This window comes from Grampus griseus (genome assembly GCF_964374135.1).
Source record: "Grampus griseus genome assembly, chromosome: 5".
Lineage (NCBI taxonomy): Eukaryota > Metazoa > Chordata > Mammalia > Artiodactyla > Delphinidae > Grampus > Grampus griseus.
This window is the reverse complement of record NC_138998.1, coordinates 141620816-141633922: the sequence shown is the minus strand read 5'-3', so window position 1 is coordinate 141633922 and position 13107 is coordinate 141620816. Positions and strand designations below refer to the sequence as shown.

Genomic DNA, 13107 nt, shown 5'->3' with positions numbered 1-13107 from the left:
GCAGGACCGTGCCTCAGAGCAGGGTATGCACCGGAGCCCCAGGAGGTGGCTTTTATCCTGCCCTCAGCCCCGCCCAGTTGGCCAGGAAGGAGCTGCAAGGAGGCCGGGAGGGAGGATCCTGCTTCCTGCCTGGGTCCAGGGAGGGGCGCTTTTCACCAGTGACCCAAACTCTGTGCCCTACGAGCCAGGAGAGCAGGAGCGGCCAGGAACGCGGCCTGGGGCAGCCGCTGCAGGGCCCAGGGCAGAGGGAGCTGCTGCCCACGGCCGCTGGACCTGCCCCCGAGGAGGCGGGGGGCCATCCGGGAAGAGACCGTGGCTGGCGTCTCCTCCTTCTTCCTGTTGGAGACTGAAAGCTGGGGCCTGACCAGCCCCCCACACTGAAAGAAGAAGTACAGGTCAGCAGTGTAGCGCCGCCAAGGCATGGAGAGCAGTGAGGGGGGGGACAGAGAAACGGGGAAAGGCCGCCCGCTTTCCACCTAATTCAGCCCAAAGGTCAAGGGTACGCGCAGCTCCTGGAAAATGGCTACCCTGCGAAGTGGCGGAAGACACTGGACAGACGTCCTGCCAGGCGGGCCCGGCGCGGAGCACCGGCAGAAGCAGCATCTCCCGGCGGCACGTGGCTCCGTCCCGGTGTGGCCACGCCGCACGGTGTGGGGGGGGGGCGACACTCCACACACCTGCCCCCCGCCCCGCCCTCGGCCAAGGCGCCCCTCCTGCCCACACGTCCACCATGCACGCACCCCACCCCGCAAGCCGGGCTGCTCTCTGCCCGTCTCCCGACCTTCACGCGCGCCCCCCCGCCGTCCGGTGAGACCATGACGGTGCCGGGCCTCTGCCGGGGGCCCCACTGAACCGAGAGCAACCCCCCGGCCTGGCTGCTGGGCCCGCTGTCCGTACTCCCCTGCCCCCCTCACCAGCTGTGCTGTGTCCGTCCTGCCGTCCCTCAGCCCGTCTGTCCCCGCTCCAGCGCGCTCCTGCTAGGGCCCTTTACCTCCTGCCCCCCACCCCCCCGGGAGGGGCTGTCTGTTCCCCCGCAGCGTCCACCCCACCGTCACTCTGCCACACCCCCAGCTAGGCTCCTTGTAGCACCTGTCACCCGGCATTTTGGTGTCTGCACCGTCACGTCGGCGCCACCGCCCAGTGGAACGTCGCCCTGGGAACCGAGAAGGGCCCTACAAATCGACAAGGAACAGATGGCCCGCAGGTGGGGCTTCGCGCGCATCTCACGTCGATCCGTGCTGCCTCCCCGGGGCCCGGGGCCTCCACAAGCAGCGAGGCCTGCAGGCGTTCGCCCGCCCCGACCCCAAGCGGCACGCGGCATGTGGCCTCCACTACAGTTAGCGATTGCTGGACGTGATCTGTGATGGACGCGCCGCGCCGCAGGTTTGGCGCTGCGCCTCCCTCCCCCACCTGGGCACCTGACCTCCTGCAGGGGCCGCCCGCCTAGGGGCCTGGGCAGGTGTGTGGTCATGGTGACCGGGTCCTCTCCTCACTGCCAAACCACAGTGGACACCAAGGCTCCAAACCCAAAGAGCAACAGACCCTCCCCGCGGCCCCGGAAACCCCAGATCAGAGTCTGTCTTTACTGCAAAGCATTAAACCGCAGGTCCTTTATGAGCAACACGGCTACTGAGAAAGACAACACGTGTTGCTTGCCGGTTGAGGTATTTTTCTCGCACGTCCAACACGAGGTACCTAGAGCAGGGAAAAAACACCCAAATGGATGTCCCATGTCCCCCACGTCCTGCTGGTACCAGCCACCAGAACTCCCTCCTTCCTCAAGTTTTCGCTCCCCACACCCAGATCCCGGGTGTGAGGATTTTCTTTTACTAAAGGGGAAATCGTTTTCACTAGACAGCATTTACCCCAAATAAAGAAGCCTGCATCCTCACAACAATCTATCAAGTGTTTGTTAAACCTTCACAAAAACAGCATCAAGATACAGAGAAATCATAAAGGACTCTCCTGACATTTGCACCTACCGCTGGTCTCCTGCGACGTCCCCCTGCGCTCCTGGAATGTTCTCCACCACACCCGTCCTGCGGAGTGGCTGTGGACACGCCTACCTCCCCAGACACCCACCGGCCCATCCCCAGACTCCAGAGGTCAGGGGTCACAAGCATGACCCCTGGAGACTCTCCTCAGAGAACCAACAGCCGGGAGCTGGTTACTGATTAACAGAAGCACAACCGTCAACTGAAAACAAGCTGTGGGCTGGGGGCCAAACAGCAGAGCTGCTCCGAGGTCCCTGATAAAGCCCTGATAAAGCCAAGTTCCTGGCATCACAGAGCCAGGATGGGACGGGCAGCCCTGAGCCCCACCCTCCCACAGGGGGACACACACACGCCCACAGAAGAATGAGCCGGTGGGGGAAGCTGCCCTGGGAAGGGCCCCCACGCTCGGGGGTGCGGGCGAGGGTGAATGTGGTGGTCACGGTTGGTCGTGGACTTCAGCACCTGCTGGGCTGCTGCAATCAGAACTGTATGGGCATGTGGGATAGAGAACGAACAGGATATAAAGGCAGGCCCGGGGCTTCCCTGGTGGCGCAGTGGTTGAGAGTCCGCCTGCCGATGCAAGGGACGCGGGTTCGTGCCCCGGTCCGGGAAGATCCCACATGCCGCGGAGCGGCTGGGCCCGTGAGCCATGGCCGCTGAGACTGCGCTCTGCAACGGGAGAGGCCACAACAGTGAGAGGCCCTCATACTGCAACCAAAAAAAAAAAAAAAAAAAAAAAAAGGCAGGGCGAGCATCTGGGGAGGGCAGGGGTGGAAAGGAGAAGTGGGCAGGGAGGGACACAGTCGGGGCCCATGTATCCTGCCGTCTGCTCCAGCATCACTTCCCCGAGCTCCCGGTCCCTCGGTCCCTCGTCTGCAGACGACGCCCAGAGCCTGTCCGGCCACGGCAGGGACTCTGAGGGAGCAGAGGTGCAAGCGCCCGGCACGGTGCTGTACGTGCCCAGAAATGAGGCTGTGAAAACATCGTGAGCCCAGATCCTGGTTCTCAGGTTTTCACGCTATTTGGGAAGAAAATAGAGACACGGATGCCCTTTATCTCGGTCTCCAGGCATCCTAGCATTAGAAGGGTAGCACTCCACGGAGAGGAGCAAATGAACAGATTTAACAGGCTAAATTCAAGAACAGGCAGGAAAGCAAAGGAAAAGGATGGTGAATAATGATGACGTGATGACAGTGACGTAGAAAGCCCTTCATTACCAGTGATGAACAAGTATATCACTTGATCACGACACGTGTAGAGAGCAGTCTGAAACTCCAGCTGTCTGCTAGACTTACAGGAGACACACAAAGCTAAGACGCGGTGTCACAGAAAGACAGAAACCGAAGGCAAAGGAAAGACGCGCAGACAAACACCCACGGGAAGAACGCTGGTGTGGCACAGCAAGAGGGAGAAGCAGACTCGAAGCGGAGAGGCCCTAAGCCATGAAGGGGGCTGGCACATGGGGAAGCGGTTCTGAACCGGTGCCCACCATGCGGCTGGAGGACACACCCTGGCCACCGGAAGGAGCTCTGGCGTGTTCCAGGGGAGAGAGAAGACCAGGTGGAGACGGCGGACCCGACAGGACGGCAACCAAGCAGGGCAGGCGGGGGAGGGAGGGGGGCGGGCAGAAGCAGGTACACCGACGGGGAGCCCGTGTGCAGGGGCGTCGGGAGCAGGTGCCAGGCAGGGGAACGCCGCGGGGAGGGGAGGTGTCAGGGCATCTTACTGTCACTCCTAGTAGAGAAACAACAGACATTATCCAGAAGGAGGGGACCCAGGATCTGACATAAAGCTCCTCGTATTAGGTGACCACTACGGCCAAACGTACTTTCCCCTCTATCGGGTCAGCACTGCCAAACACAAAACACAACACCAGAAAGGCTGAGAACAGACCCCACATACAGAACCAGTGAGTGTGTTTATGTATGGGCACCGTTCTACCTGTATTTACCCTTGAAATACACAAAATAGGGACAGCACTAACCCGAACACATGGATCATATCAGTCAATACGAATGGGCTGAGTTCAGCTACCAAAAGGGAACTATTTTCAAACTGGCTTGTGAAAAAAAATTCAGCTCTGCCAGGTGCAAGAGAAAACCTCAACCCAAACAATTCATCAGGGTCGAAAAGAATGAATAAATACATACTGGGAAATGCCCAAAAAACAGGGTCCAAGATCTTGATATCAGAGAATAGAGTATCAGGCACGGGAAATTAATGAGACAAAGCAGGACTACGGATCATTCTAGAAACTAAAATTCTCAAGGAAGATGTAAGTTTAATATCTATGTACCAAATAAGGCAGCTTTAATTTTCATAAAGCAGAAATTACAGGGATGCCATAGAAACAAATCAAAGCATGCTAATAATAGGTGTTAGTACATCTCTTTTAATCCAAGACAGAACAGTGGCCAGGAACTAAGAGAGACCACAGACGACGCAGCAGCAAGATGTATGAAGGGGATCTTTGGGACAGGTAGCCAATCCTGCACTTGATAAGGGAAGACACACTTTCTCTCAATTGCTCATAGAAACATTCATGAACAGTGCCCATAAATTAAGCAACAAAGAAATTTTCAACAAATCTCAAACAGTAATTAAAACACAGACAATATTGCCTAGAAATCAGGAGACAGAAAAGGCCTTTCCCACCCCACCGTCTGCCCCAAACATGAATATTTTCCTCTTAGACGCTCCTCTCCAGGGGAAGTAGAAACCCAAACTGCAGAATTTCTAGAAAACGTAACGAAAACTAAAGCAGTGCTTGGAGGAAAATTTATCACATTAAATACTTTACATCTTTAGAAATGAGAGCATGAAAATAAGAGAGTTAAGCCTCCAATTGAGAAACTCAGAATTACAAAAGTAACTGAAGGAATTAATAAGGTAAAAGCAACAATGCGTTAGGAAAAAAAGCATATAATAGTTAAATCTTTAAAAACTCGTGTTCAAAAAAATTAATAAAACATACACCCCCTAGGGCAATAAAAATACATAAAATAAGAAAAGAGAAAAACCATCAAAAAATAAAGTTTTTTAAAAATCACGGAAATAACTGTACATCTCTATGCAAATAAAGCTGAAAACTTGGTTGACATGGATAATTTTCTAAGGGAAAAAAATTTACGGAAACAGTGACCACAGAAAAGATAGAAAGTCTGAACAGACCTAGTTTTATAGAATTAGAAGAGTTGTCTGTCAGAGTTACCTCTAAGAAAAGATACCAAACCCAGATGACTCAGTCCTATAAGAACAGATTATCTTGACACAACCTAACATTCTCCAGAACACAGAGAAGGAAGGAAATTTCCAAATGCCTTTTTGTGAAGGAAGCGGGATGCTGAATCCACAATGGGAGAGTGAAAGCAGAAGGAGGGGGACTCGTCTAAAGCAACAGCTCTCAAGTGTGATATGAGGACCCCGGGGCGGGGTGGGGGGAGTCTGAGAGTCATCTGTTTTCCAAGCACATACTTGGGGAAGCAGAATTTTCATGGCATAGCTCCACCAAACAACACAGTAAAACAGTCTGAATGCAGAAGCAGGTATTTCAGGGGTCTCCTATTAGGTCAGATGCCCGAGAGATTAATTACATTGTAGAAATATAAAATAATGGCCCTCTCCTCATTACACTTTTTTTCAGTTTTGGAAAATATAGTTCTTCCTCATTAAAAAATGCTATTTATGTTAACATGTAATGGGTTTATTGCTGCTCTTTTTTTTTTTTTTTTTTTTTTTTTGCGGTACGCGGGCCTCTCACTGCTGTGGCCTCTCCCGTTGCGGAGCACAGGCTCTGGACGCGCAGGCTCAGCGGCCATGGCTCACGGGCTTAGCCGCTCCGCGGCATGTGGGATCTTCCCGGACCGGGGCACGAACCCGTGTCCCCTGCATCAGCAGGCGGACTCTCAACCGCTACACCACCAGGGAAGCCCTATTGCTGCTCTTTTAAATGAATTATTAAATAAAAGTTTTTAGTGTTCTGTGTTGATTTCTAAACGATTACCTATCAAGAGCAGGGTTTCTCAGCTGTGGCACTATTGACATTTGGGACCAGATACTCTTCTGTCAGGGGACAGTCCTGTGCATTGTAGGATATTCGGCAGCGTCCCTAACTTCTACCCACTGGATGCCAGTAGAGACACCCCAGCACACCAGTTGTGTCAACCAAAAGCATCTCCTGGTGTTGCCAAATGTCCCCTTGGGTGGGGGAAGGATCACCCCAGCTGAGAACCACAGTAGATATAACCCACAAAAACAAAAGCTTCTTAGGGTCCTCAATAATTTTTTAAGAGTGTAAAGAGACCAAAATTTTCAGACCCACTGCTCTTTACTTATGGATATAAATACAAAAATTCCTTTAAAATTAGCACACAGACTCTAACAGCACATTAAAAAGCTAATGCACCATGACCAAGTGGGGTCTGCTCCATGAATGCAAGGATGGTTCGACAGGAGGAAATCTATTAATAAAATCCATTATATTTCTTTAAAAAGAATTCTGGGCAGATAATTTAACAAAATCTAACCTCACTCCCTGATGAGAACACTCATTAAAGTAGGAACAATTTAAAATTATTACATACACTCATTATATGCTTCCCCCTAAGATGAGACACTCACCATATACTTCTCCGTGAGGTGATAACATCTAAGACTCCAAATCAGCGTTTACTTAATGGAGAAACACGAGAGGCATCCAGCAAACATCAGGAAAAAGACAAGACGCCGTTACTTAACAGGCCAATCAGATGCGTGAACACAGACCGGACATTCTCAATAAATGTACCTTAGCAAACCGATTCCGGTCACATAGTTAAAAACAAAACATCGTGACCAAATCTGGTTTATGCCAGGACGCAGGAATGGTCTACCATAGAAAATCAATTCATCTAGTGATTGTCAACAGACAAAAGAAGAAAAACAACACGATTATTTCATGAGCTTCGGGAAAAGCAGCTGAAGTTGCTCAGCACCTCCCACAACTGTTTAAGGACGTCCGGCCTCAAGGCCCCGACTCCCCAGAAAGCTCACTGCAGCCACGGTGATAAGACAAGGAAAGAAATAAGAGAGGGCCTCCCTGGTGGCGCAGTGGTTGAGAGTCCGCCTGCCGATACGGGGGACATGGGTTCATGACCCGGTCCGGGAGGATCCCATGTGCCGCGGAGCGGCTGGGCCCGTGAGCCATGGCCGCTGAGCCTGCGCGTCCGGAGCCTGTGCTCCGCAACGGGAGAGGCCACAGCAGTGAGAGGCCCGCATGCCGCCAAAAAAAAAAAAAAAAAAAGAAAGAAGAGAAACCAGGGTTAAAAAGAAGGAAACCAGCTTTCGTCACTTGTAGGTGATATGACTGTCTACACAGAAAATCCAGGAAGTTCTTGAGGCAGGTTATTGGCGATAGCAAGGGGGCAGTGAGGATTCCGGCAGGTGGGCAGCGGGGCAGGGCCTCCCTCCTCCCGGGTCTGCTCCCAGCCAGCAGCTCCCCCGAGAGAAGCTCACGTCGCTGGGGGAACCAGGAAGACAGCACAGCAGCCCTAGACCCGAGAAGGGGCCACACGTGCGCGACCTGACAGGCGCTCATGGGCCAGCTCTCTCTCCAGCATCTGCGCTGGGCTGTGCAAGCTGGACTGTCCCTCGCCTGCCTCGGTCCTGGGGTTTCCATGTTTCCATGGACACGCTTCCTAAATTCAATTCACACACAAGCCCGTGTGAAACAACCTCAGTCAAGGCCAGAGCCAAGTGCGCGAGGCGGCAGCGGGAACTCGCGGTTCCAGAAGGCGCTTCCCCGGACGCCCATCCCCGCTCGTCTCGCTCCGGCCCCGTGGAGCAGAGCCGGCCAGCCGGCGGCAAGCGTCCTGGCGCTCAGGCACGGCGCCTGGCTCAGGCGTATTCTCCCACTTTCGGTTCTATTCACCGAGAGATGAGGAACAGCCAGGCAGACGGCGTCTGTGGGACACGGTGGCCTCGTGGCCAAGCAGAGCCAGACGGAGGCCCCGGCCCGTTTCTGCTTCTGCTGTGCTTGCACTTCAGATACTCGAAGGACCCGGCTTTGCTACCGAACACTGGTGACCAGGCGATAAAGTGCGTGTAACCACGTGTGCACACAACCCTTTATATGTCTACCAACGACAGGAACGCGGCCTGGAATGTTCCAGAAAACAGACACTCCTCGGTGGAAACGGAATCCGGCCCAGGCCACTGTCCCTGGAGAGCCTACCCACGCCCACCCCTCCAACTTACAAACAGCACCAGCCAGAGACTCCACACGGGCAGGGGGCAAAGTCCACCTTCCAGCAGGTCAGGCAGCTGGGCTGGGCAGGGCCGCTCAGATACTGCAGAGCCTGGAGGCCCATTGTCACCCTCCCAGAGGACTGTCCCCACTGCACTCACCCAACCCCTCCCCCCAGCCCCTCAATACAAGAATGAGTGTGCTAGTTATGACGCTTTCTGAGACACACAAACACATCTCAAGTCTTAAAAGCACACTCTGGCTCTAAGAAACTGATAACCAGGTAAATGTGTTCTGACACTATCACCCAGACTTCTTGTAAAGCGTGTGCGTGTGTGTGTACGTATACGTATATACAGCCATGCTCTTTAGAACATGCATGAAAGAGGAAGCTAAGTCTTTTTAAATGAGGTAGATCTATGTGTAGTAAAAGACCCTCAAGCAGGTTAAAATTAAGTTGCACAGATGGATATCATGACACATAGACACATTTTTAGAAACTCTGTGCCCGTGTGTTCTTAAGTGTGTTTTGACAAGCTCTGAAAGGATAAACCACAAGCCATTTTTCGTGCTTCCCTCCAGGAAAAAGGGTGGGATTTGGGATGGAGTAAAGAATGGAATTTTGATTACTTATTAGATTTGGTTCTGTGTTTAATTTTTATAAGCACGTATCACTTCTTAAATTAAAATTTAAATATTAACAAAAAATTACCTGCTTGCTTGTAAAGCTCCAACCTTCTGTCTCTCCAGTGGTGACGAAGTCTAAACAGTTACGCTGAACACTGTTAAGACTGTTTCTTAAGGGAAAAAGCTTACCCTGCAGGATACCAGGCTCCTCCAGACACAACTTGGCCCGTCAGAGTCTGAGCCCTTTGCTCAGCCCCTCGTGTCACCTTTAGAGCAAAGAGAACCCGTCCTCAAACACGGCCATGCAGGGGGCTGCACACGGGGTCCTCCCACCTCGACCGCCCTCGCAGCCCCTCCCCCTGCCCCCCTTCCCCCACCCCCTGGACTGAGTTCTGAGTCTGCAGTCCACGTGGGCCACAGCGGGGGAGGGAAAGGCACTGTTTCAGCATCAGTACCTAAGAAAGACTAAGGAAAACCTTCCAGTCATCTTAAACTTGTAAGAAAAGTTAATGGAAAACTCGTGGGAGCCAAAATTGCAATAAGCTGTAGGAGAGATGTTTTGCTTGTTCTACCATTCATCAGTGAGGGGGCCACAGAGCCAGCCACTAAGCATGCTGCCTTGAGGCCACATTGGAGGCGGGCGTTCTCAGGTCCCAGAGCCCAAGGGTCCGCGCAGCCGAAGTCCTAGCACTCTCCCAGCTTCTCCCCTAGCCTCTCCCTCCCAGGCAGCAACCGCACATCCTGCAGGGCTGGCACAGGACCTGACGACCAGCACAAGTGTCCACCAGGGTGCCAGGGGCCGGCAGGGACAGGACCACATACACCTGCCCTCGGGGCACAGCAGAGCGCTGAACCCCAGGGGACCACTCGTGAGCACAGGCAAAGGACTCATCCTGAGCCTGCGTCCTCATCAGAAAAACACAAGTAACATTTGTTCCGCACTATAGGAAGAGAATTGAACAGTGAGGGATTTTTAAGTGCTCAGCTCAGAGCCGACATGCATAATAGCAATGACAAGAGTGATGGATGAGGGGCTTCCCTGGTGGCGCAGTGGTTAAGAATCCACCTGCCAGTGCAGGAGACACGGGTTACAGCCCCGGTCCAGGAAGATCCCACATGCTGCGGAACAACTAAGCCTGCAAGCCATAACTACTGAGCCTGCGTTCTACAGCCCATGAGCCACAACTACGGAGCCTGTGCGCCACGACTACTGAAGCCCGTGCGCCTAGAGCCTGCGCTCCCAACAAGAGAAGCCACCACAATGAGAAGCCTGCGCACCGCAACGAAGAGTAGCCCCCGCTCGCCGCAACCAGAGAAAGCCCGCGTGCAGCAATGAAGACCCAAAGCAGCCAAAAGTAAAATAAATAAATTTTAAAAAATAAAATAAATGTTAAAAAAAAAAAGAGTGATGGATGAGCCCCCTGCCCCCACCCTGGTCCACTCAGCTCATCCTTCCACTCATCAAACCACATCGTGGCTTGTAACTTCCATTTCTCTGACGACTAATTAAGTTGCACACCTTTTCAGATGTTTATTAGACATTTGGACATCTTTTGAGAGGTGCCAGTTCAAGTCACAAACGAATGATTTGCTTTAAATTTCAATACTGATGATTACTAGCTTGGGCGGAGGGGTTATATCTTTCCTGCCTCTAAAATATGGTAAGTCGTACATGCGTAACTGAAAAGTCATTTATTTTTGTAAATGTTGAGTTAATCTTGCTGGATGCTTGGTTATAAATCTGACTGTCCCGGGGCTGAAAAGCATGTCTCCAACTTGCCACTCTTCTCCCCGTCCCTTTTCCCAGCCCTCAATTGCTAAAGAACTTGGAGGTCCCGTCCCCACAAAAGAGGGAGAGCAAACTGATTCCCATCTCCAACCTCCCCCAATCCCGTCTTTCTGGGAGAGGTCTGGTTGATGACCAGGGCCCCCGGTCACTCTCCTCCAGAAACAAACCAGTGTTGACAACACATTCCTGCCGCGTACGACGCGACATGCTTCACACATCAGAAGGCTCTTGGTGCCACCCACAGTCCCCGCGGCCCTCGCAGGCCACATCCTGGGCAGCGGCAGTTATGAGGGAGAGAATCCTTTTAGCCCCAAGTATAGTTCAGCCACGGCCACATGATAAAAGGAAAGGAATACATGGAGAGCTCAACTTTAGGATACGATGTAGTTTGATATTCTTTTGCACAGAACAGAAGCTTGCAACAATTTAACAGCTAAAACCACAAGCTGTGTACTCAATCAATAATGAGCAAAAAAAGCAAATAAACCTTTGTTGATTGAGAATGTCGGGAGATGAGGTGCTCAGAGAACGCGGTAGCTGAGAGCTGCCATGTAGTCATTTATATTTCCAGTTATCCAATAAGCGCTCATAATAAAATACTTAATTATAAAGAGACACTAAACAAAGTAGTTTTAACTGCAGTGCTCCAGTCATACATTTAAGCAACATTATTTTCAGTAAGTCATGACTATGAATATAAAAAGTATGCGACTGACACTGGCTTGCGTTCATCCTATTCACATCCCCAGAGCTTGTTCTTAACCCGCTAGGCCAGTCACTATCAGAACACCGTGTAACTATTACACATGAGGGGAAACTGCCTGTGCCCACCCAGAGTTGGGATCCCGCAGTGAAACTTGTAAACTTCCAAACCTAATGGCTGGATTCACTCTCTGCAGAAAGCACTTGAAGTGACAGATGTCTCCTGGGTCCAAAGAAGAAATGGCAGGGGGAGGCCTTCTGGTCAAGGCTGGATTAATACAAAAGGAACCCGTCACTCAGTCACCTAACACGGCAGATCCCCGAGAACGTGTCTGCGCGCAGAAGGTGAGGTCAGCTTGGAGCCTGAAAGGCAGGTCCTGGATGGCCCGAAGCCAGGACACGGGAGCACGGGAGAGGGCCGGGTCACTGGCGGTCACTCTGCGGCCAGGTTCTGTCCTCAGCCCCAGAGGAACCAAGGCCAACTGACCAGGGATCTCTGCCACAGCTGCCGATTACCACTGGGCTTCCCAGAGGAGCTACCTACAGGAGCAGAACATCCTGATGGCAAACATGCTCCCTGACCTCCGGGTCACAGTCCAGCCCTGGACGACTAGGCTGGACAGCTATGTCCATCTCCAAAAGACTCACGGACTTCCAGGTCTGCTAACAAAAGCTGGGTCCAGCTCTGCTAGGGGGACGCCCATTCTTCACTTCCCGAGATGTCCTCCACCCAGCAGCAGTTTTAGCTTGGCCCCTTCACTCATCCCTCCAGGAAGAAACAGAAGGGGAACCGCGTTACCGGGACTTTTTCATTTGTATTCTGATTATAATAAATATCCTTTGCCTGTAAGAAAACTTTAAAGTGTATACCCCTTTAAGAAAATCCAACAACGTGTTAAGGTCCGGCTGTGCCCTGCTCGGTCCCTTCAATGTCACTGAAGCTGGATCAGCGAGTCCGGCTCTCAAGGCGATAGACTTCTGTGTCTGCCGACAGAGCCAGGTCCAGACCACTGGGGCAGGACCCACTCCAGGGCTGCTCCAGGGAGCACGCACGCACATACACACACACGCACGCACACACGCACGCGGCTCAAGCGTCAGGTGCCCCCCTCTCCTGACTCACCGTGGCCCAGGGTCAGCAGGGTCAGTGGGGTGAGCAATCGTCCTCAGAGGCTTCCAACTTGAAGGCCTGAGAGTTAAAGACAAACAGAAATGTACTTAGGCAGGACTGGAAAAATACTCCGTGAATAAACTACGCGCAGTTACTTTAAAATCAAAAAGACTGCACATCAGGGAAGCAGACAGTTATGAATGAACTTGATTCAGGTCCCGATGACCTGAATGGTCTACTAACTTAAGCAAACACCAGGGACACAGCCTATCAGGCCTTTCCAAGTGCTGTTACTTCCCCCCGCCTGATAAGGAGGCCCAACAGATGGACCATAAATGAACAAACCGCAGAGATGCAGAGACCACACCCCAGGACGGACCGCGAAGCAATTTCAACCTCGCCTGCAGGCTCGCACGAACAGCGGAAGGTAGGTCACCTCCTGGATGGATGGACAAGACGCAGAACAGCCTCCAGGCCTCCCGGCCCCTCTGGGCGCTGAGGCTCCCGTTCCCAGGACAGCCACTGTGCCGACCTCGCCTGCACTCTCCTCCCTCCCAAACCCACTAAGCCTGCAGGAGGGGCTCCCGCCAGGCCAGCCCAGTCTGCCATTGATAAAGCCAAACCCAGGCCGACTGGCTAATTTTAGTCCTTGTTTTTGTTT

The 13107-nt window shown here is 52.5% G+C and overlaps 1 protein-coding gene across 2 annotated transcripts in view; it reads right to left on the bottom strand.

Moving 5' to 3' along the window:
* AGPAT3 (1-acylglycerol-3-phosphate O-acyltransferase 3) overlaps window positions 1-12522 on the bottom strand; it is a 70533-nt gene extending 58011 nt beyond the window's left edge. The window contains exons 1-2 of one of the 2 annotated variants that reach the window (XM_082654449.1): window positions 12459-12522; window positions 8930-9110 (exon numbers count right to left, since the gene is read on the bottom strand). The gene's annotated coding sequence lies outside the window, so the exon portion shown is untranslated. The remainder of the gene's footprint in view (window positions 1-8929; window positions 9111-12458) is intronic. The other variant, XM_082654448.1, reaches the window with a different exon arrangement.
* Window positions 12523-13107: the final 585 nt, after the last annotated feature.